The 24,072-nt window shown below is 40.6% G+C and overlaps 1 long non-coding RNA gene across 1 annotated transcript in view; it reads right to left on the bottom strand.

Moving 5' to 3' along the window:
• Nucleotides 1–20,475, bottom strand: part of LOC138651122 (uncharacterized) — a 30,598-nt gene extending 10,123 nt beyond the window's left edge. The window contains exons 1-6 of the long non-coding RNA XR_011315437.1: nucleotides 20,352–20,475; nucleotides 9,100–9,191; nucleotides 5,656–5,729; nucleotides 5,401–5,546; nucleotides 3,773–3,902; nucleotides 274–480 (exon numbers count right to left, since the gene is read on the bottom strand). This is a non-coding gene — a long non-coding RNA (uncharacterized lncRNA). The remainder of the gene's footprint in view (nucleotides 1–273; nucleotides 481–3,772; nucleotides 3,903–5,400; nucleotides 5,547–5,655; nucleotides 5,730–9,099; nucleotides 9,192–20,351) is intronic.
• Nucleotides 20,476–24,072: the final 3,597 nt, after the last annotated feature.

Here is a 24,072-nt window from a genome sequence, read left to right as displayed (position 1 = left end):
TGCGTGGTGAGCCGACGTTTTTATTGATACCAATTTTGTCTATATGAGGGTTTGATTGCTTATTACACTTTTTAGGGTGGTGACAGGTTAAATAAAAAAATGCAATTCTGATGTTTTTTTCTCTTTACGGCGGTTCGGAGAAATTTTTTTTTTTCTCTCTGCCTCTAAGTAAATCAGATCACAATCTCTGATGAGTGTGATTGATATTATTAGAACATCTGCGCTTGCACTTTTGGTCAGTCCTATGTAATTGCAGGAAGCGCAAGCACTTACCGTATGTTGTTAATGCCTTGAATTCATTCTGTACATTGTCTTGCTCAGAGTATAAATGTTCAGTAGGAAGAAAAATGAACTCTCCTCGTAGGAATCATTGTGAGTTGCATCATCATGCATCACCACGCCTTGTTCGCTAGGACTTTTCTCAGAAGTTTTTCAATTTTCAGGTTTGCAGATGAAGACAATGAAACCAGGTTCTAGGGACTGGAAGGAATGCAAAGAATTAAAAATATTATTTTTAAGGTGGATCTCTTAAATGATTATTTTACGCCATGAACTTCTGTTAGTAAATCTACTTGGGGCATAATAATGTCATAGAGAGAATATCCTTCATGGAATCCCATTTAGGCCCCATTCATACGTCATTTCTTTATGCGATCTCTTCTATAAAGACCACAAATGGGGACATACACACACTGTATTCAATGGTGGTGTGCACACGTCAGGTTTTTCACATGGACCATGTGCGCGTGTGAAAAAAAACACAGGCATATCCTTTTTTTGCACAGAACGGACAAAATAAGTGCCTTACATGTGCACAAGGATGTCATCCGTGCGACACGTATTGGCGCCTGGGAAAAAGCCATACAGCTGTTCCCAGGTGCTTTGTGCTGAAGGCAGCTCTCATCATTATCGCCTGTCTCCCTGAGCTCAGCGCGAGCAGGCGACAAGGATATGCATGGTTTTCAGCACCTTCTGTGTATGTAAGTTCTATGGCCTTGAAATTATCACCTGATGTCAGTAACAACCCATCCAATCCACACATGCACAGAAATCAAACCACAGATTTCCGTATATGAAGTTATGTGAAATAAAGAGAAATGACACAGGGAAAAAAGTATTGCACATTTGAAGCAAGAGGTGCAAAAAGCCATGGGAAGTCATAAAACAAGCTGAAATCTACCAGTAACTAGAAAGCAATCCTGCCATTTAGGTGCCACATAAACATCTCATGGTGGGTAAAACAGGTGAGCTGTCTCAAGACCTTTTCAACCTTACTATTACAAAACATACTGATGGCATTGGTTACAAAAGAATTTCTGAACCACTGAAGGTTCCAGTGAACACTGTGGAGGCCACAATCCGGAAGTGGAAGAATATTGTTTCACTATAAACCTGCCATAACCAGGTGCTCCTCACGAGATTTCAGACTGAGGGGTAAAAAGAATTATCAGAAGAGTTTTCCAGGAGCCAAGAACCACCTGTGGAGAGCTACAGAAAGACCGGCAATCAGCAGGCACAATTGTTTCTAAGAAAACTATAAGAAATGCACTTAACCTACATGGCCTGCATACACACTCACCATGCAAGACTCCATTGCTGAACAAAAAGCTCTCCAACCTGGATTGTTTCAGCTGTTCAGTGTTGGCCACTCTCCCCTGGTATATCTGCTCATCACTGGCACTTGAGAATTGCCAGTGATAGTTCTTACTGCCTGGTTAGGAGTTGAAGGCAAAGTTCATGCTTGGAGTAGATGTTTGGAGAGTTGTGCAGGAGATAGTTGCTTTGAGTTTTTGAGTGTACATCCTTGTCCTCTTATATTTGGTTACTCCTTCCTATACCTCCTCTGTGTTCCACTCTGTTTGGTGAGTTTATTTTGTATGATTGCAATTTTCATTTATCCCTGTCCATCTTCCCTTGTTTGTCTGGTTAGTGTTATCCTACACACTTTGGTATCATGCCTACCTGACTGGAGGGGGGACAGATAAGGCTTAATATAGAAATATAGCAAGGCACGTGAACCCGGCTTCTCCACCTTCAGGAGTAACTCTGGGGACAGGGATAGACTAGGGTGCCCCTAGGAATGGAGAGGATGGTAGGAAGTCTCAATGCAGGCACACCAAATTGAGAAAGGTGGTGGATTGAGAATGATGCTGGAGGGTGGCGATCCTACCGGTGAAAACAGCACTGGGTAACAGGCAGGAAAGGATTTGGTTTCAGTATTCCATCCAGGTAAAATCAGTTTATTTAGTCCATGATTAAAGCAAAAGAAACCGAAACAACCTATGCGTTTCTGGCTCGATAGGCCCCTTTAGTCATAGGATGGGGAAAGTTATATATAGAGGATAATATCTAACCACAGTGTAATCTAAAAAGATTCTTTACTGATCAACTTTTTTTTGGCAAATTAGAAACCCATTGTGACAAGAGTCTCGTAGATATGAAGACCGGTGATTATGTGGTCGTAAGGCTGCAGTTAATTTTTCACAAGGCTGTAGAAGACCTGTTTTTTCCTGCTACAAGTAATTTTCTTGCATTCAATACTAAATATATCCAAAAACACAAATTCTTCCGTGCCGAACAACTTGTGCTGGACACTGTTTTTCAGAAATGTACCTGTACAGGATGCCCCAAAGAATTTGCTCTCTATGAAAACGTGCCATGCCATCACATACGACGTGTATGCATTCCAGTACGAAGCAGTCTAAACAGGCAGCAACCGTACTGTTAGTGTTGTGTTTTTATAAGTTTCTTCTAATATTTGCATACAGTTCCATCTCTGGTTTTCGGGTAATAATGGGACATTATCTATACCATATACCTGGCCCCTTCTGTAGATCAGTTTTTTTTTTTTATAACTTCATCAATACATTTGGATCATATAATTGGACTATCACATACCCATCACTCCATCGTATGCTGTCGGTAAGGCCACTTTAAGGAGTTCTGAATGTGAGTATATTATTGCATAGAATGTCATGTACAGTAGAAATAATGATGCATTTAGCAGAGTCCTTGTAAAATTACAACTCTCCCTATCTCCTCATACTTGTAATCTGGAAAAACTATGTAAAAAACCCCCAAAAAAGCAAATTGACTATTTTCCAATTTCAGTAATTGTAACGGAGTCTACCAAGCTGGGGTACCTCTTTCAGTACCACCCCGTGTTTCAGGAGGTCCAATCTGCTTTTGCTAGATTCTGAATGAAGGACGCTGGCAGGAATTTCTTGATTACATGAGAGCATATAAAAGCTGACTGCTTCTCCAGGTATTTCCAGCACACAGAATATAAAATACAGATACACAGGGCAGGCCAATAGGAAAACAGCTGGCCAGACATACATTACAATAGCCGCAGGGGGCCGGAGCCTGCTGCTATTTACTGTGGGAATTACAAAGGTGGGGGGAGGTCAGAAAGAGAATATCTTGTCCAGGGGTGCAGCCTGTGGACTGATGCATTTCACATGGAAACTATTATACATACATATACTGCATAACATTCTTGGTGCTGGGGGGTTCTGTAACAGTAATTAAACACAAATCTATTTGTTTTTGTTGTAGCACATATCAATTTGAAATCATATACTCTACCCCAATTTGCATTTAACAATCCAAAAGAATAAAAGAATATAATAGGTAAATTGTTGTATTTGTTGATTTAAAAAAAAAAAAACACACACACACACCGAGAACACAGGAGAAAAAAAAACAAACAAGAAAATCTACAAAAAAAAAAAAAAGTTTGATCAGTTTAAATGACCTAAGGTAAAATTACCTGCAATTCTGATAAATCCTTTGAGGCATACTTAAACCTTTTGTGATACAGACCAGTTCATTCTGCAGCAGGTAAGTTTCACAACCACCCAAAATTTCAAGTTCAGCAACTCTCGCAGTATAATATTTTCCTCCAAGAGACAAGTAATAAAACAAGGGTGAGCTCAGTTACAGACAGAATCCAAAAAGGCAATAAAAAGAGTGAAAGAAAAATACACAAAGTGGGAAACCAAAAAAAAAAAATCAAACCAAATAACAGGTAAAACTTATAAACAAGAGCAAAAAAAAAATTGCTAATTTTTGTTTAGTGATAATGCCTGGGCATTATACAGTTACGTGCAAAATAATAGCAGCGTGATTAAAAATACCGAGAATAACTCAGTAGCATAATAGTCAATGAAAACATGAACATAATGTTTTTTACTGAAAATGAAGAAAAGGAACAATAGGCTAAAAAAAATAGCAGTGTCTACGTCTACAAACTCAAATATTTACAGTACAAACTGAAATTTGGCTCCAGACTGAGCTTTTGGCCTCATACCCATCACCGTACAAAAAAAACCCCAAAACAGTCTGACATTGTACCTGAAAAGTCAGATGAGTGTCATGCGATTTTAATGTGAGTACAATCCAAGTTCTATTACCTTGCATCAGATTTGCATAGAATGACATGCGATTGCAATCCGTATGCACTGCGATTGTCACGTGAGCTTTTACACAGAATAATACTCTATGTAAAATATATATTACAAAGATATAAATATGTGAGTGAGATATATAATCAACGCTTTACGAGTGTAACTTACAATAAATGTATTTTATGGTTAAATAAATTATTTTCAGAAAAAAAATGGCATGGGATCCCTCAAAATTTTACTAACCAGTAGAGGAAAAGCAGACAGCTGTGGGCGGATAATTATAGCCAAGGAAGGGGGTAATGTGCATGGAGCTTCCCAGACTATTAATATCAGATCACAGCTGTCTACTAGGTCTTTGCTGGTTATTAAAATGGGGGACCATTACCATACAAGGATAGGGATGAGGAACCATGCATACAAGGATAGGGGCAGATAATTATAGCCAAGGAAGGGGGTAATATACATGGAGCTTCCAAGACTATTAATATCAGATCACAGCTGTCTACTAGGTCTTTGCTGGTTATTAAAATGGAGGACCATTACCATACAAGGATAGGGATGAGGAACCATGCATACAAGGATAGGGGCAGATAATTATAGCCAAGGAAGGGGGTAATATTAATAGTCTGGGAAGCTCCATGTATATCAGATCACAGCTGTCTACTAGGTCTTTGCTGGTCATTAAAATGGAGGACCATTACCATACAAGGATAGGGATGAGGAGCCATGCATACAAGGATAGGGATGAGGGGCCATGCATACAAGGATAGGGATGAGGAGCCATGCATACTCGGCTTATACTCGAATCAATACGTTTTCCCAGTTTTTCGTGCAAAATTAGGTGGCTCGGCTTATACCAGGCTCGGCTTATGCCAGGGTCAGATTATACACGAGTATATATGGAATTATGTTATCCAATAAAAAATATATTTTTATTGATTTTGGCTCCTTACACAATATTGTATAGGTACTCTATGTAAATAGATATTACCATTGAGTATGTGACCATAAGGATTTACATTCCACCCATAGTAAGCTTTTCTCAGGACCGGTTCATTCTGCTTACAAGCAGCTTAGGGTCACCGCCAATTTTTTTGCAGTCAAAACTAATACTTCACACTAAGGTAACACAGCTGTCTGGAACAACAAAAGTAATAAAGAATGTGTGATGGAAATGAAAAGAAAGCGTTCCTTGTGAGGATCAATGAGGTAAAACAATATTACAGAGGTAAGTTTACTCACTCACCTGAACTTGTGCAGCGTCATCCACAACACTGATGATTGCAGGGAAAAGCTCTCAGATGGCTGCAGCTACCCCCTCTGGATCTCCGAGAAAGAGGATCCGGACAAATAAATGGAAAATAAAAATAAAAAGGAGTTTTTATTTGGATTAATAGTGCTGCCAAAAACGGAGAAAAATAAAGTTATAAAAAACTTTTTATTCGAGCCAGCTCAATCCTCAGAATCATACAAAACAGAAAGTGGAGGCTAGCTGATATACCATCCCCAAAGACGTCAGAAATCAGGTTTAATTAATTAGTATACAAAACATGTACTATCAGGCTATGTGCACATGTATTCTGGTCTACTGCGGATTTTTCCGCAGCAGATTTCAGCAGATTTGATAAATCCGCAGTGGAAAACAGCTGCGGATTTACAGCGGTTTTTCTGTGGTTTTCACTGCGGTTTTACAACTGCGGCTTTCTATTGGAGCAGTTGTAAAACCGCTGCGGAATCCGCAGAAAGAAGTGACATGCTGCGGAATGTAAACCGCTGCGTTTCCGCGCGTTTTTTTCCGCAGCATGTGCACAGCGTTTTTTGTTTCCCATAGGTTTACATTGAACTGTAAACGCATGGGAAACTGCTGCGGATCCGCAGCAAAATCCGCATCGTGTGCACATACCCCCAATCTTAACAGAAAGCTAAAAAGGATTAACAATACCAGTGTGTGACACATGCTTAGTCTACCCCAATCATATCAAGACTTTATATATATATATATATATATATATATATATATATATAATTTAAATAACGACCAGGGAGGACAACATAGTGATAAAAATAAAAATTACAATAATTAAAAAAGATCCCCCCAAAGGGAATCCTTAATCAAACACCTGTCATTCTATACATTCTGTAATGGGACTAGTGGTGGAACCACTGTGATGTGAACAGAGGGGAGCCTGCAGGGGCGTGAGAAGGTGAACACGTGACTCTTTAATAGAGCCCCAGATGGTGGGGGGAGACTTGGCTCCGGATGGATGCCAGGTGCTACTCCATGACAGACATTGGACACAAGGCAGGTGACCAACAAACGGGCAGAGAGTTGGAACAGCCAGGAATGGATGTACTTTGACAAGTACAGACAGGTAGTGTAGTGTAGACTCTTGCTGAGATCTGAGGTGCTGGTGAAGTGGGATGGCAATGCCCGTAATAAAGTAATGTTCACTCACCGCACACTCTTTATAGATTCTTGTGAAGACTTTTATTATACAGATGTAGATGCAGCAATACTACAATTCATGAATAAGGAATTGGTGCAGGGATTGAGAAAATGGTGAGGCAACAAGAACATTAACGTTTCGACCCTCATAGGGTCTTATAGTCACTGTTGGCAAAATTCACTGAACGGTGTAAAGGATATCCTGCTTGCAAAAGGACATCTGGGCCTCTCCGACACACCTACACCTTGGATTGTAGGCTGCAATGCCATATTCTGGCTGTGTCCTTAATTACAATGTAGCTATAGGATTAGTAATGGATAAGAGTCTTATAGAAGCCTCTCCATTACCAAGCCGTGGGCTTGATGTCACCGGACAATACAAAGGTGACATCAACCCAACAATATGAACCCCACTTGCCACCGCTACAGGGCAAGTAGTTAGTGCCAGGCACAGCCCCAAAATTGTCTCATCTAATAGATGCACCTTTTCTGGCCAGCCATGGTATTATATCAGTATTATAGACCACGGTATTATATCAGTATTATAGACCGCAGTATTATATCAGTATTATACACCGCGGTATTATATCAGTATTATAGACCGCGGTATTATATCAGTATTATAGACCGCGGCATTATATCAGTCCCTTACCAGCCTGAGAACACCAGCCCACAGCTCTCTTTAGCAAGGCTGGCTGTCAAAAATGAGGGGGGGGGGCACCATTTTTTAAAATTATTTAAATAATTAAAAAATACAGTGTGGAGACCCCTCTATTCTTGATAACCAGCCTTGCTGAAGCTGACAGCTGAGGGTTTTTACCTGGCTGGTTATCAAAAATAGGGGAGAATTAATGTCTTTTTAAAATTTATTTACTGTTATTAGCGGCAGCAGGCATCGGATGATGGGAGCAGTAGTCCCATCAGCTGACACTAGTGGAGGTGAGTTTTATGCCTCTAATCACAGCTGGGCACTCCCACTGTCTTGTGACAGTGTGGGAACTGCGTTTCTCTTACCGGCAGGGATGATTTCACCACCGATCAGAAGCAGTGTTGGCCATGCACATGACAATATGGAAAACAATGTTCAGTCCCCCGATTTGCGGGAATGGGGATCGGATCTGGGTTCAGGTACTGTTCGGATACCAAAACTTTTTGTAACTGTTCGGCTGAACCCGCCAGACCCGAACATCCAGGTGTCCGCCTTTCTCTACTCAAGAAACATCTGGAAACTGGAGACAAGAGGATCCCATCTCTCCCGTAGGAGATTGAGCCATGCCAGAGCTTCGCCAGTAAGATTGGACATGATGAATGCCACTTTAGCCCAATCTGAAGCAAACTGATGTCACAAAGTCACAGTACAGAGTGCATTGATTAATGAATCCATGGCATAGAGTAGGATCACTGTCATAATGTCATGGATCCGAAAGATGAGGCCCAGAACCAGGGACATAGTTGGTAGGCTGGTGAGTCACGGCTGAAGTTGCAGTAGCTTGGACGGGACCAGATGCGTTTACAGGTGTCAGTGTGTCCAAGCAGATGATCACTATCAGCAGATGGAAGATTTTGTCCTGCTGGTCTTTCTGCCGGGAGGCCTCCTGGTACAGGTTGGAGATAGAGGAAGAATGAGAGTCAGCGAATTCCATGGCCTGAGCAACCTAACAGGAATGGGGAAGGAGGGGAACCACTGTGATGTGGACCGAGCAGAGCCTGTAGGGGTGTAATTAGATCAATATCTGAATCTTCCCTAGAGCCCCAGATGGTGGGGTTTGACTGGGTGCCGGATGGATGCCATGTCCTACTCCAGGACAGACCTTAGACACACGGTCGATGACCCCCAAATAGGCAGGTATTTGGAATGGCCAGGAATGGATGGACTTTGACAAGTGTAGGCAGGCATGGCAGAAATATGGGAAGACAAGGCATGTGTAGACAGGCAAGCTTGGTATACAGACTGGCATGGTAGGTGCAGGCAGGTACGGCTGGTATACAGACGGGTATTCCAGGTATTTTGAGAATTCTGGTGGGTAACATCCTGTTTTACAAAAGATTTTTAGACGAGGGACAGGGACACCTGAAGAGGCAACATCTTTTGTACATCAACTTAATAATAATTCTTGAGGGTTACAATTTTAATTTTCTTTCTTCTCAATGAGGATAGAATTTCTGGATTTAGTCATATACAAAGGAGATCAGGGTGCTATTCACACATCGAAGTTTTAAAAAAATGTTGATGTGAATAATTACCTGGAATGGTCACTACCCGATATGGATTAAAAACATCCCTTGCGGGCTGATTAGAAAGAATTGCAGATTCGATGGGGAGTCTTTCAAGGAAGCTGTCATTTAAAAGAAAAAAGGTTCAGGGAATAGAAATACCCCCCAAAAAATTCTGTGCGATGCAGTCTATGCTAACACTCCCAGAAATGAACAGCCTCTGACTCGAAAATTTTGGATATAAACCCTATCAATCCCAACATCAAGCCCTCATAAAATAGTCTATTAGATATAAAAAAAAGTCTATGTACACATGTTAAATAAAATAGACAAAGCTGGAACTACATGGCGACATTGTCCGTGTCACCTGTTCAAGGACTTAAATTCGATATGCGTCGCTGCTGCATTGGAAAGCAATACAAGTAAGTGGGATCACATTGCAACCTCCAAGGTTATTGGAACTGCGACAAACAAGTCCCAAAAAATCTCATGGAGTTAGACTTCACGTGATTTGCTTGCCATGGTCGCAGTACCCAAGGGGTTCAAATGCGACCCTATTCACTTTTTAAATGTAATGTAGCACTGACAGTTAGCGAACTTAAAAAAAAAAAACACAAACCAAAAAAGGAGCGCCAGCCGAAGAGCATAGTTAGTCCACACGGGGAGATGGGGAGTTGAAGGATTCAAGCTCCACTTTGTGGGGGGAGAAAGATTCCTATCGCCCCTTCTTCCATGTGAATCTCAAACTTTTGAGAACTTTGGTCGTGCGACAGGAATCTTGGCCAAAGTTGCCATATAGCCCCAGCCTTGTAAAATGTAGGCAATGAACAGAAAAGTGCAACACTGATCATCAGAGAAAAGTTTTAGAAATAGAAGGGCACCATGAGGAATTGAATTAAGAGAGGAACAGAACAGTTGCAGAAATTTACAGTCTGTTATTGAGCTCTGGAAGGCCATGCAATCCACCACAAGTCCTCCAGGGGTCAGGTCATGTCCAAGATGGTTGATCGCACTGCTATAGCTCTCCTTACCACTGCATACATTCCCTACATGCTGTTCATGGGATTGCATCAGCCTCTTGTATAACATCTCTCTGGGGCTTCTCAGGAGGTCTGTGCCGCTGCAAGGTTTGTTGGTCCCTGAATTATTATCCCTATCATGCACTCTATGAACATGTGAGTTCTGTGGCGTAACTAGAGTCCGATGGACCCTAGTGCAAAATTTAGACCTGGGTCCCAACCTGCGTGTTGGACAGATATATGGGTCCTTGTAGCATTCTAGATCCTGTCAATATACAAATTGCCTCTTTAAAGAGAGAGGAAGAGGACATGAACTGTAGTGCCACCTATTGGAAGTAGCTACCTTAAAAGTCAATGTCAACCCTTTAATGTGCCTAGCCATATGACTTGATTAAAGCCTAATCAGAACCTCAATTTTCAGACACTGTTTTGGGGTGTTGCCTATCATCAATTTAAAGTACGAGATCTGATTTGGCTGTGTGAGAAGCTTTAGGCCGAGATCTAAGGGGTATGGTTTCTTATTGTGTAGAGTGACAAGCCAGGCCTGGCATGTCAGGGTGAGAAGACTTACCTCTTAGATTCCAGATTCTATAAAGACATACGTGTTGCCCCCCCCCCATGTAATAATGTCCTCTATCCTGAAATAATATTCCCCATCATTGTCCCCTTCCTGTAATATTGTACCCCATCCTGGGCCATTTCCTGTAATAATGGCCTCAATCCTGGACCCCTTTGAGTAACAATGTCCTCCTTCCTCCTTCCTGGGCACCTTCAATGTAATAATGTCCCTATTCTGGGCCTCTGGTATAATTATGCCCAACCTAGGCCCCTTCCTGGCATTATGTCCCCCATCATGGGCCTACTTCTATAACAATGCCACCAATCCTGGGCTCCTTTGAGTAATCATGTCCTCTATCCTGGGCTCCTTCCAGTAATAATGTTCTCCATCATAGGCCCTTTTCAGAAATAATGTCCTCCATCCTGTGCCCCTTACTGGTATAATGCTCCCCATCCTGGTCCCACTCCAGAAATTACGCTGACGAGCAAAAGGGAAACAATGTTTTGAACTTTTGACTTTCAGGCTCCATACCTCATCATCTACTACGGTTTCAAATGTGAGATCACCATCATTTTATACACAATCTTCTTGATTGATTATCTCATACATAAATCTGACTTGCAGCTATTTAGCATATGATTAGTTATGCAGATTCTTGTCATGTCACTGCATTGTTACTGTTTTGCTCCTGGTGGTGGAAAAATAGTTTTCTTCCTGTATACAACAAAAATATAGCTTAGCTTAACCCCACTGAAGAAAACTGCAATAGGCTCAATTAGAGGATTCTCCCAAAAAAGTAGGAAAAACGTCTTTGTTGCTCATAAATCCCAATGCAGCTTACTTTTTATATTCTACACTTAAAAAATGAATGATAAATTATGTTTTTTAATTAATGTAATTTAGTTCTTGCTTTTTTAGGTTGTGTTAATTTTAGTTGTTATTTTAACATTATAATTATGAGAGTCATAGATCATGGCATTCTAATATTGTTTTGCATAATCCCTTGTAATGTTACAAAAGCCACCCAAAAAAATCACCATCACCAGAAAATGCAAGTTACATTCACACATGCTTTAATTTTAAGGGAGAAAATACAATAATGGTTCAGAGGGGAAAAAAAACCCCACAAACTGCAGAAAAAAGGCCATACCCAGCACAAGCTTGTCATGACTAGTGTTGAGCATTCCGATACCGCAAGTATCGGGTATCGGCCGATACTTGCGGTATCGGAATTCCGATACCGAGATCCGATACTTTTGTGGTATCGGGTATCGGTATCGGATACATAGAGATGTGTAAAATAAAGAATTAAAATAAAAAATATTGATATATTTACCTCTCCGGCGGCCCCTGGACTCAGCGCGGGTAACCGGCAGGCTTCGTTGTTCAAAATCAGCGCTTTTAGGACCTGAGAATCACGTCCCGGCTTCTGATTGGTCGCGGGCCGCCCATGTGACCGCCACGCGACCAATCACAAGCCGCGACGTCACCGCAAGCTATTAACGCGCTCATTTTTAAAAATGAGCGCGTTAATGGCTTTCAAAGATGTAGCGGCTTGTGATTGGTAGCGTGGCCGCGACCAATCACAAGCCGCGACGTCACCGCAAGCTATTAGCGCGTTCATTTTTAAAAATGAGCGTGTTAATGGCTTTCAAAGACGTAGCGGCTTGTGATTGGTCGCGTGGCCGCAACCAATCACAAGCCGCGACGTCACCGCAAGCTATTAACGCGCTCATTTTTAAAAATGAGCGCGTTAATGGCTTTCAAAGACGTCGCGGCTTGTGATTGGTCGCGTGGCCGCGACCAATCACAAGCCGCGACGTCACCGCAAGCTATTAACGCGCTCATTTTTAAAAATGAGCGCGTTAATGACTTTCAAAGACGTAGCGGCTTGTGATTGGTCGTGGCCACGCGACCAATCACAAGCCGCTACGTCTTTGAAAGTCATTAACGCGCTCATTTTTAAAAATGAGCGCGTTAATAGCTTGCGGTGACGTCGCGGCTTGTGATTGGTCGCGTGGCGGTCACATGGGCGGCCCGCAACCAATCAGAAGCCGGGACGTGATTCTCAGGTCCTAAAAGCGCTGATTTTGAACAAAGAAGCCTGCCGGTTACCCGCGCTGAGTTCAGGGGCCGCCGGAGAGGTAAATATATCAATATTTTTTATTTTAATTCTTTATTTTACACATCCCTATGGATCCCAGGGCCTGAAGGAGAGTTTCCTCTCCTTCAGACCCTGGGAACCATGAGAATACCTTCCGATACTTGATGTCCCATTGACTTGTATTGGTATCGGATATCGGTATCGGCGATATCCGATATTTTTCGGGTATCGGCCGATACTATCCGATACCGATACTTTCAAGTATCGGACGGTATCGCTCAACACTAGTCATGACCATCAGACAGTATGAGTTACGTGTTAACTGTGTTCTATGGGTCAATACAATTAAAGTAAATCTTTCCGAAAGATCAACCTCGTAAAAGGCAAATTCTCGGAGGGGGGGGGGGGGGGCGGGGGATCTATGTCCGGCCCATAGATCTTAACAGCTCATTTACATATTATGAAAAATATGGATTTCCCTGGAATAAGACGTCAGATCACATATCAAGGTGTCATTTCATTCAGCTTCCTATGACCTGTATGTATGTATGTATGTATGCATGCATATTTTAATAATATATTTTAATATATATATATATATGCACACACACACATATATGTTTAGGGGAGATCAAAACATCAAACACCGCGGAGACTGCATTGAGAAACACGTGATGGTGTCTCCGCGGTGTTGGATGTTTTGATACAAAACTATGTAAAGCAGTTAATACAAGAGAAGATAGTATTCTGCTACAGATGGATCTGGATAAGTTGGAAACTTGGGCTGAAAGGTGGCAGATGAGGTTTAACAATGATAAATGTAAGGTTATACACATGGGAAGAAGGAATCAATATCACCATTACACACTGAATGGGAAACCACTGGGTAAATCTGACAGGGAGAAGGACTTGGGGATCCTAGTTAATGATAAACTTACCTGGAGCAGCCAGTGCCAGGCAGCAGCTGCCAAGGCAAACAGGATCATGGGGTACATTAAAAGAGGTCTGGATACACATGATGAGAGCATTATACTGCCTCTGTACAAATCCCTAGTTAGACCGCACATGGAGTACTGTGTCCAGTTTTGGGCACCGGTGCTCAGGAAGGATATAATGGAACTAGAGAGAGTACAAAGGAGGGCAACAAAATTAATAAAGGGGATGGGAGAACTACAATACCCAGATAGATTAGCGAAATTAGGATTATTTAGTCTAGAAAAAAGACGACTGAGGGGCGATCTAATAACCATGTATAAGTATACAAGGGGACAATACAAATATCTCGCTGAGGATCTGTTTATACCAAGGAAGGTGACAGGCACAAGGGGGCATTCTTTGCGTCTGGAGGAGAGAAGGTTTTTCCACCAACATAGAAGAGGATTCTTTACTGTTAGGGCAGTGAGAATCTGGAATTGCTTGCCTGAGGAGGTGGTGATGGCGAACTCAGTCGAGGGGTTCAAGAGAGGCCTGGATGTCTTCCTGGAGCAGAACAATATTGTATCATACAATTATTAGGTTCTGTAGAAGGACGTAGATCTGGGGATTTATTATGATGGAATATAGGCTGAACTGGATGGACAAATGTCTTTTTTCGGCCTTACTAACTATGTTACTATGTTACTGTCTCCCCGAGGTCATTCATCCTTATGTTTATAGCCCTTTTACTAGTCACTGCTCCTAATAGCCAGTTTCCTACTCCACACTGATGAGGGGCAAAAACCCCGAAACAGCTGTCTGTGGATGGATACCATGTTTTGGCATAGGTGGTTTTCCTTTTTGGATGCTGCCCTTCCTGTGGATGTTCCTTCCCGATGAAAGGCCTGGCTATTTATTGCTTGCGTTGAGAAACACGTGATGGTGTCTCCGCGGCTTTTATACATGCATTTGCATATTTCCCATAAGGGATGGGGGCAGTGTTCTGGATCACTGCGTTGAGAAACACGTGATGGTTTCTCCACGGTGTTGGATGTTTTGATCTCCCCGAGGTCATTCATCCTTTTGTTTGTGGGCAATATACTATGTGACTGGGCAATATACTACATCGCTGGGCAATATACTACGTGGCTGGGCAATGTGCAATGTGAAGGCACCCTTAAGCATATCTGAAGACCGCCGCTCACGCAAGTTTCAATTAATCCTTGACTTTATTCCATGAAAAGTTCAGTACATATATATATATATATATATATATATATATATATATGTATATATACACTGAGCTATTCATGGAATAAAGTCAAGGATTAATTGAAACTTGCGTGAGCGGCAGCCTTCTGATTTTCTTGACAAGTGGGATGCCACCCCTAGACACCAGTACTTCACTCATCTCGAGTGCCAACTGGAAACATATGTGGATCTGCTCAATCGTAAAGTCTGCGGAATATGTTAGTGCTATATAAATAAAATTCTATGTATGGCACTGTCCCTCTGTCTAACCACTTAGGTGCCACAGCCTTTACTGAGCGCGGCATATAAGGGGGTTTAAGTAATGCTCCGATTTATGTATTCTTTTTCTAAGGAGTAATTTACAACATATTATTTCTTAACAAAACTGATCAAGTTGCCTTCATGGGTTGTGTGTTCTTTACTTTGTAACTAGTGTGACAACCAAATGAATATGTACAGATGTACCCATTTATGGAGGAATGTTATGGAAAAGCCATTACAAAACCAGTATGCCACCTTATTATTGGGCGTGATAAACATGAGAAGCCATTAATTACCGTAGGTTTTTTTTAAATCATGTTGCAAGATGCTCTCTATGCACTTGGTTCCTCGAGGCTCAGTTTTAATTCTAAATGTCGTATCTCAACTGGACTGGTTTATTCTGCTACAAGTAGGTTTCTGCTTCACGCAATATTTCCAAGCAGTTAAGACAACACCTGGAACAACTTCTAGGTGTGGTGTTCAGGGGACATACCTGTACCTGTCAAAGATTAGCCTACATATCTATGAATAGAAAACCTTGCGTGAAAAGAAATATCCTCTTGGGGAAATCATGAAGAGTTGAGTGGCTCTTGAAGAAATTTGGGAAGGATAGGGTGGGGGGAACTATGGGCAGATGGGACTAAGGTTCTACTGGAGAACCTCCAAAGGAATTTGAAAGCGATGAACGAATAAATACAGTTACTACATCAGTATTCCATGGCCGTTGGACAGACCGCTTCTTTCCTGCCAACTCCTCAAAATAATTCACCAATTTATTTATAAGGGTCTGCTAAAATGTAACCTTTATGAAATATCCTTAAAAAAAAACAAAAAAAACAAGCCCTCACATGGCCATTTTCACTGAAAAAAAAAAGTTATGGGTCTGGGAAGAAGGGGAGCAAAAAATGAAAACGCAAGAACAAAAATTCCTCTGGTCATTAAGGGGTTAACGAAGCCCTTGTTAGGGCTAGCGGAACGCACCAAATAATAAAGAGGTAGATATGAGGTGCGTTTGCAGAGCAGGGTCCACCGTGCAGAGATGGTACCTGCTGCTGAGTAATGGCAGATGGACCCTTGCTCACACGTGGGTTAGACTTCACCCAGTATGTATGGAAGCGAACTCTGTTGCTTCATAGAGTCACCAAAATACGCTGCACCCTGTTAGACACAGGGTGCAGCTGCAAGACACTAGTGAGATTCCTATGAATCACCCCCACTAAACTGGTGATTGGACTCGCTCTGACCCTCGGTGGCTTTTGAGCTTGCGCTTGAGGACGCCCCAAGTCAGATGCAGAGTCCAAGCGGGAATTCCCACCCTACACTGACAGGCTGTCAGGAAAGCGCACCGATTGCGCACAGTGCCGTAAAGACTGGCGCTGTAAAAGGCACTGTAACGTGTGCTATGTGTGCACATAGCATTGTTGAGCATTAGATAGCTTCCACCATTCGTGAGCAGTCAACACCACAAGGAATGGGAATGATTAAAGGGAACCTGTCACCCCCAAAATTGATGGTGAGGTAAGCTGTATCTGTAATGCTGTAGATAAGCCGCCAATGTTACCTGAAATAGGAGAAAAAATCGTTAGATTATACTCACCCAGGGGCGGTCCTGCTGCGGTCTGGTCAAATGGGTGTCTCAAGTCTGCTTCGGCGCCTCCCATCTTCATTCCATGACATCCTCTTTTGGTTTTCATGCCGCGGCTCCGGCGCAGGCGTACTTTGTCTGCCCTGTTGAGGGTAGAGGAAAGTACTGCAGTGCACAAGCACTGTAAGGTCAGAGAGGCCCGGCGCCTGCGTACAGCAGTACTTTCCTCTGCCCTCAACAGGGCAGACAAAGCACGCCTGCGCCAGAGCCGCGGCGTGAAGACCAGAAGAGGACGTCATGGAATGAAGATGGGAGGCGCCGGAGCAGACCTGAGACACCCATCGGAGCAGGACCGCCCCTGGGTGAGTATAATCTAATGTCTTTTTCTCCTCTTTCAGGTAACATTGGCGGCTTATCTACAGCATTACAGAATGCTGTAGATAAGCCCCTGATGACGGTGAGCTTACCTCACCATCGATTTTGGGGGTGACAGGTTCCCTTTAAGGAGCTTTCATCCATCGACAGTCATTCGTCTACATACACACGTCATCAAATTTATACTAGCGCATGGCTGTGCACCCATGCAAACCTTTTATAGAGGAAGCTCTCTGGAACCTTCCTAGTGGTCCAATAGGTGCTGCTACAGGACCTGAGCATGTGACCCTTGACCTCCAATGAGAGGTCATCCCTTGGGCATTCTCACTAGAGGAAAAGCAGGACTTAGTCCCAGGAGCGTCTGCTCGCTGCTGTACAGTGCTGGTTACAATGGCTGAGCCTGGAAGGGCAGCAGTAACCATGCACACAGTATCTGCCTGAGCCAGATGCTGGGACCGATGTCTCTGCTGAGCAGGCTCCACTGCGGCTGGAGAAGCATGGAAGACGGCAGCGGAGATGGTTCGAGATTCCCCCTGTGCAGCGGTGGGACGCGACACCTAACAGCCCTCTCATCAACGTTTTTATCCTCTTAATACATTGCAGTCATCATATTATATGGCACTGTGCACTTACAATTGCTCTTTTTGCCTTTCTACTCTATGGTTTTATTTCGTACAAATCTATGCTTGTAATTTTTGTGGGGCTCAATCTCTTTTTAAAAATGTCCTAATTTTCCAATTCTGAAATGTCTTATTATCTGGCAACGATTCGAGAATGTTTTAACATATCCCAGTCATTTTAAGTTTTTTTTTTTTCCATGGGACATTATACTTTATGACAATTGTAAATTCAGGTCGATAGGTTTTGCGTCTACAGATAAAAGTATCAAAAATTTGTCGAAAATTTCTAAAATGAGCAACTTTGAATGTTTTATCTCTTTAAACCAGATAGTCATATCACACAAAATAATTAATAAATAACCCCCCCTCTCCCTCCCCCCACCCCTGTCTGCTTTACATCAGCATTGTCTGTAAAATGTTATTTTTATTTTCTAAGGATGTTGGAAGCTTTTAAAAAAAAATGTTTGCAAGAAAATCTACAAATTTAATTTTTGTAGGGAACTATTGAGTTTTGAAGTGACTTTGGAGGAACTAATATTTGAAATCCCCAAAAGTGATACCAATATAAAAACAGCACCCCCTCAACATATCCAAACCTGCTTTAGTAACCCCTTAGGTGATTTTCAGGAATTAATGCAAAGTGACATGACGGAAATGAAAAATTAAGTCAGGTCGATGGCAATTAATGGGTTAAGTACCGTATATTTAATAAAAGGTTACCCTTAATGATAAATCTGAGTTCATGTGAACATAGCCTTAACGTTCTGAAAACAGTCCCCCCAAAAAAAGTTGTGCTATGGAATGAGCAGATCATTTTCCGTCACCTGTGAGGTGAGGATCTAGTTGCCCAATAGCTAGTAAAATTGTAAAACTTTGTTCTAAAATTCGACATCTCTAGAAACTAGGGTTGAAAATGTGAATTCCAAGTCAGCATTTCATTACTTTTGTGCCTTTTCTTTTTTTTTTATAGCCATTTTGCCAAGAATTCTGCAAAACCAAGCAATTTATGTTGTTGTCCATAAGTAGCGCTGCCACGTCGCATCCGGTGTGTCCGCATGTCCCCATTCCCTATATCCTTCTCCATCCTTCGGTGGAAGCTGATTGACACGTGCCTTTATTCCACTGTACGAACTATTTAACAGGCATCCTCTAATGCCCCAAAAAGCACATTTTTACATGTCATGCAGCCATTTTTGAAAGTTATAGCATACCCTATTTGTGAAGTTTTTATGGCCTATTTTGGGTACAAAGTGCATATAATCGATAACAGTCAAAACCGCAACCAAAATCATTGGAGAAAGATTGTTATATTTCATGGAGTTTTTAACATTTTTCGACAGACCCAAAAAAAAATTACGGCATTTTTGCATTTTGTCAAAATTTTTGGCAACGCTCTATTATAAGACTAAGTTTACACTTGGCATTTTTTTAATGCGTTTTTTAATACAAATTTTCAGCTGCGTTTTACAGTGCCAGCAAAGCCTATGAGATTTCAGAAATCTCATGCACACAGGTTGTTGTTTTTTTTGTCATCGGGATTTTGTGCTTTGCATGTTCTTTTTTGCACAATGGAGCACGTCACTTTCACCGTTTTTCACTCATTGAAATGAATGGGAGGTGAAAAAACATAGAAAAAAAAGCACCAAAGACACAGGCATCAGGTTTTGCTGCATTTTTTGTGCCAAAATCTAATTCTATAGAATAGGACTTTTGATTGTTTCAACACTAAACTTTATCAGCATGCAAAAGAGTCAAATCTAGCATGCCAAAACCGCAACATAAAATGCAAAAAGCTCCTTTCCAGCTGCAGATCCAAAAAAATGCAGAAAAAACACAGAGTGTGAACTTACCCTAAATATTTCACTGTATCACTAGACTCGTTGAACACTATGGGGGGGAAAGGGAGGTTTATTGAAAAAAAAAAAAATAGTGAGGAAAAAAAAAGGATTTTAATTTTTAAAATGGTTCCTAAAAAGTTAAAATTACGTAGGTCAAAATGTGCAATAAATCCTTGATTTAAAAAAAAAAATAAAATAAAATACAAAGAAATTATTTTTAATTAAAGCATAATGTAAGTTTTGCAATTTCAGTTCATAAGATTAAAAAAATATACGGTATGTAAAAAAAAAATTAGAATGTGTGTGTATGTATATATATATCTATATATATTCTATCTATACATATTTAAAAAAAAAGTCAAAATTGAAAAAAATGGCACTTACCTTTAGATGTGTTCTATATGGTCCGTTGACAAATAATATTCTTAGATTTTAAAACTCCTTTTTTCACTTCTTATTTTTGTGCACAAACAGGTAAAGCTTAATGTTTAGGAAAATAACTAATGCTAATTGATTATTAACAGATACAATAAAAAAAAATTAAAAATATATAAAATTAGTAATTGCCCCCTCCATGTGTGATCATATCTCTACGGTATGTAAATGTCCATGGACTGAACCAACTAGAGCATCTTGTCTTTTTAGAAAGGGGATGTCGGGTAGATAGAGATTTTTAAATGCCGGAAACTTTACATGTGTTTTACAATCTTTTCAAATGGCCCAAAGGTGAGATTAACCTAAGACTGATAAATTACCTGGGGCAAAATGAGAGGAGACCGGTTCATTCTGCAGCAAGTAGGTTTTTCTTTTTTTTTTTTACCAACCAAAACTTTTTCACAGTCAGTCTAGGAGTGTTTGTCTTCCTCCATGTTTGAGTACTACAAGTTAAAAAACAAATACAAATTAAAGTAAAAAAGGTCTTGGAAAAATAAAGATAAAGATGACAATTTATAAATGTCGATAATTTTTAAAGTCAGTTTTGCGTTGCCGAAATGTGCGCCTATTTTATCTAAAGTATTGTAGATTGATGAATTTAACTCATCTTTAGATATTGCACTTTTCTATAGAGACGTTTCTTTAGTTTTTAACCCAGAATTGCAAATCTTCTTAAATTCGAAATTCGGCTTTACCCCCCCACACACACTTTCCCAACCCTCTAACGTAAAATAAGGATATCTGGTAACTCTGGAAGTCTGAGCCATGAAAATATAAAATGATGTAAGACGTACGGTAAAAATCGTAAAGAAGGAAAGAAAATCAAAATGCTAGAATTGCCACAAAGCCTCAAAAAAAGAGAATTGGTCAAAACATCACATGTACCCCAAAAGAGTAAAAACATCAGCTTGCCACACAAAAAAGGAAACAAAAAAAAAAACCTCATGCAGAAGCATCGATGGAAAAGGTAAAAAGTTACATATCTCAGAAAGTGGCGACACCAACGAGATTCATTGTTTACTTGGTGTCCTCATGGACTATTATTCTCTTGGAGGGATCTTTGTTAGTCGACCACCTATGGGGAGAACAATAATGATCTTAAATTTCCTCCGTTTGTAAACACTTTGACTGTGGATTGGTGGAGTCCAAACTTTTTAGAGATGGGTTTTTGTAAACCTTTCCAGCCAGATGAGCATCAACAGCTCATCCTCAGAAATCTCCTTTACTTGGGCCAAGGTAGACTTCCACAATGTATGTTTTGAGGATCAGACTTCAATAGATTTCTTTTCTTTAAATAAAACAGGTCGCTCATTCACACGTGATTGTCATCCCATTGACTGACCCTTAATTTCACCTTCGACTGATCTGCTACTACTAAAACTTTACATACTTTTCCCACTCACAGACATGTGACATTGGATCATTTTTCTCTAATATTTTTGACTTGTTTGTTATATATGTTTCTCTTTATCTACTTCTAGGACTTTAGTGAAAATTTGATGTAGTTTTGGTATGATTGTGTAACAACTCACAAGTGAAAACAGGTAAAACACTAAAAAACGGCATTTGACCCAGCCGGTTACTGTACAAACTAGAGATTCTGACCCTGCAGGCCCTAGTGGAATCTACGCGTGCTGGAATAGCCATAACAGACTAAACATTGGCAGCTCGGGCCTTTGCCACCTGAAAAATGCCGTTGAGCATTTCACGTTCCTCCTAAGGAACCAGAGGGCAAAGCAGAGTGCAGTTTACCTACAGAAAGAAAGAAGTGCTGAGATAGAAAGATATCCTAGAGTGAGTTAAAACAAACCACCAAATACAAAATGGAAAGATAAGGTACTTACTCAGAGTATATGCGGCCTACTTCCTAAACCAGAAATAGAATATAATGCAGGGTGAAAAGCATAATCAGCAGAGAGATAAACCCTAGCTGGTCTTTCATTGAGGGGCATTAGCAACGGCAGTATTGCTGGACATCCAAATGATAATATCACCAGCAGGAAATACCAGCAAGGGGAAAGTATATTAAGGCGCACCGAAAGGTGATTGGGCAGACAAATGAGTAAATGAAAACATGTTCATCTAAAAAGCACTAAAGCCAGAATAACAGACAATAAACACCCAGTGAAAGGGTGTGACTACTGTGGCTCAACAGCTAGAGAAGCTGACAGCAAAGCCCAGGCTCAAAGGTTCAAACCCAGGAGCATGACCATTTTAGGTGAAATTTATGCATTAAGAAGCAAAATTCTGAAGGGTTCACAAACTGCCAAGCATCTCTGTACTTAGACGAAATTAGTTAATAGACAAATTTGATGAATATATTATGCTTGCAATTTATTAATACTTGATAAAATATAATTTTCATGTATAGAATATATATATATATATATACAACAAAGTAATAACTGATAAATAATATACAGATGGGCTGCAACAAATACATAATGTAGCTTATTTTCTGTTTCTTAGCTGTGGGACTTGACTTTTGTAGTAGTTTTTGTTTCTTTGCTGTGGGAGTTGACTTTTGTTACAAAACTGAGGGAATTCTGCAGATCGCAAAGTAAACTAAATTTCTGAAAAGACCAGTTCATACTGCTATGTGTAGGTTCTTTGAAACTTTCCATCACGGTCTTTTTTAGTATAACTTAACACGACATCTAGACGCTTTTCAGAAAAAAACCCAGAAAAGAGGGTTTTCCATCACGGACACATGTAAAGCGATGAACATAAGGGTCACTAGAGCAAAGGGCAACTAAATAAAATAAGACTTGGGCCAACTAATTCTTAATAATTTGGCAGCCCATTTATATCACAATACGTTTTCACCCAAACGCAATGTCTTCTTTAGGGACGTATTATCATGGTGATTTCAATTGTGCGAGGACTGTACCCATTCATGAATCCACTGAAATAATAGGTCTTCTGAGCATTGACAATCTGATCTATGCGAGTAATCTATTTTCTTGGCTCAAAGGGATATGAGACTCTTCATTCCAAACATCAGTAACATTGAGACACCCCCTACCTTTGTATAAATCAAGGATTCTTGTCCACAGTATCCCAGCTAAACTCATGAACATTATCAAGTCAGTTTGTCTAAAATAGTCATGGTGGACCATGGATTCTCAACTTTCTTTTAAAGTTTTGACAATAGTCAAGAAAAAGTTAATATTTATGTCAAATGATGACATGTCGGTATGAGGCACAGTGGTTGAAATAAGTATTGAAACCTTCAACAGTTTTCTAAGTACCGTAAATATATTTCTAAAGGTGCTTTTGACATGAAATTTTCAACAGATGTCGAGAACAACCCATCCAATCAACACAAGCAAAGGAATCCAACCATACATGTCCATAATGTAAGTTATGTGTAATAATGAGAAATGACAGGGAGAAGCATTGAACACTTGAAGAAAGAGAAGTGCAAAATGCCATGGAAAGTCATGACACCAGCTGAGATCTATCAGTAATTAAAAAGCAATTCTTCCACTGAGTGGCAAATAATATCAGCAAGTTTAACTGATGGCCAATAAAGGGGTGTCTCATAACCAAGGTACCACAGAAGAAACATCTCATGATAGGTAAAACCAGTGAGCTGTCTCAAGACTTTCACAGCTTTATTGTTGCAAAATATACTGATGGCATTGATTACAGAAGGATTTCTAAATTATTGAAGGTTCCTTTGAGCACTGTTGGAGCCATAATCTGGATGTGCAAAAAACATTTCACTATAAACCAGCCACGACCAGATGCTCTCCACAAGAGTTCAGACAGAGGAGTGAAAATAATTATCAGAAGAATTGTCCAAGAGCCAAGGACCACCTGTGGAGAGCTGCAAATAGACCTGGAATTAGCAGGGACAATTGAATTAATGAAAACAATAACTAATGCACTCAACCTCAATGACCTGTATATATGCTCGCCACCTAAAACTCCATTGCTGATCAAAAAGCTTTTTCAAGCAAGTTTATTATTATGTATTTATTTACATAGCACCATTAGTTCCATGATGCTGTACATGAAAAGGGGTTATATAGAAAA

This window comes from Ranitomeya imitator, chromosome 10 (assembly GCF_032444005.1).
Source record: "Ranitomeya imitator isolate aRanImi1 chromosome 10, aRanImi1.pri, whole genome shotgun sequence".
NCBI lineage: Eukaryota > Metazoa > Chordata > Amphibia > Anura > Dendrobatidae > Ranitomeya > Ranitomeya imitator.
The sequence above is the reverse complement of the archived record's forward strand: the minus strand, read 5'-3'. Positions and strand labels throughout refer to the sequence as shown.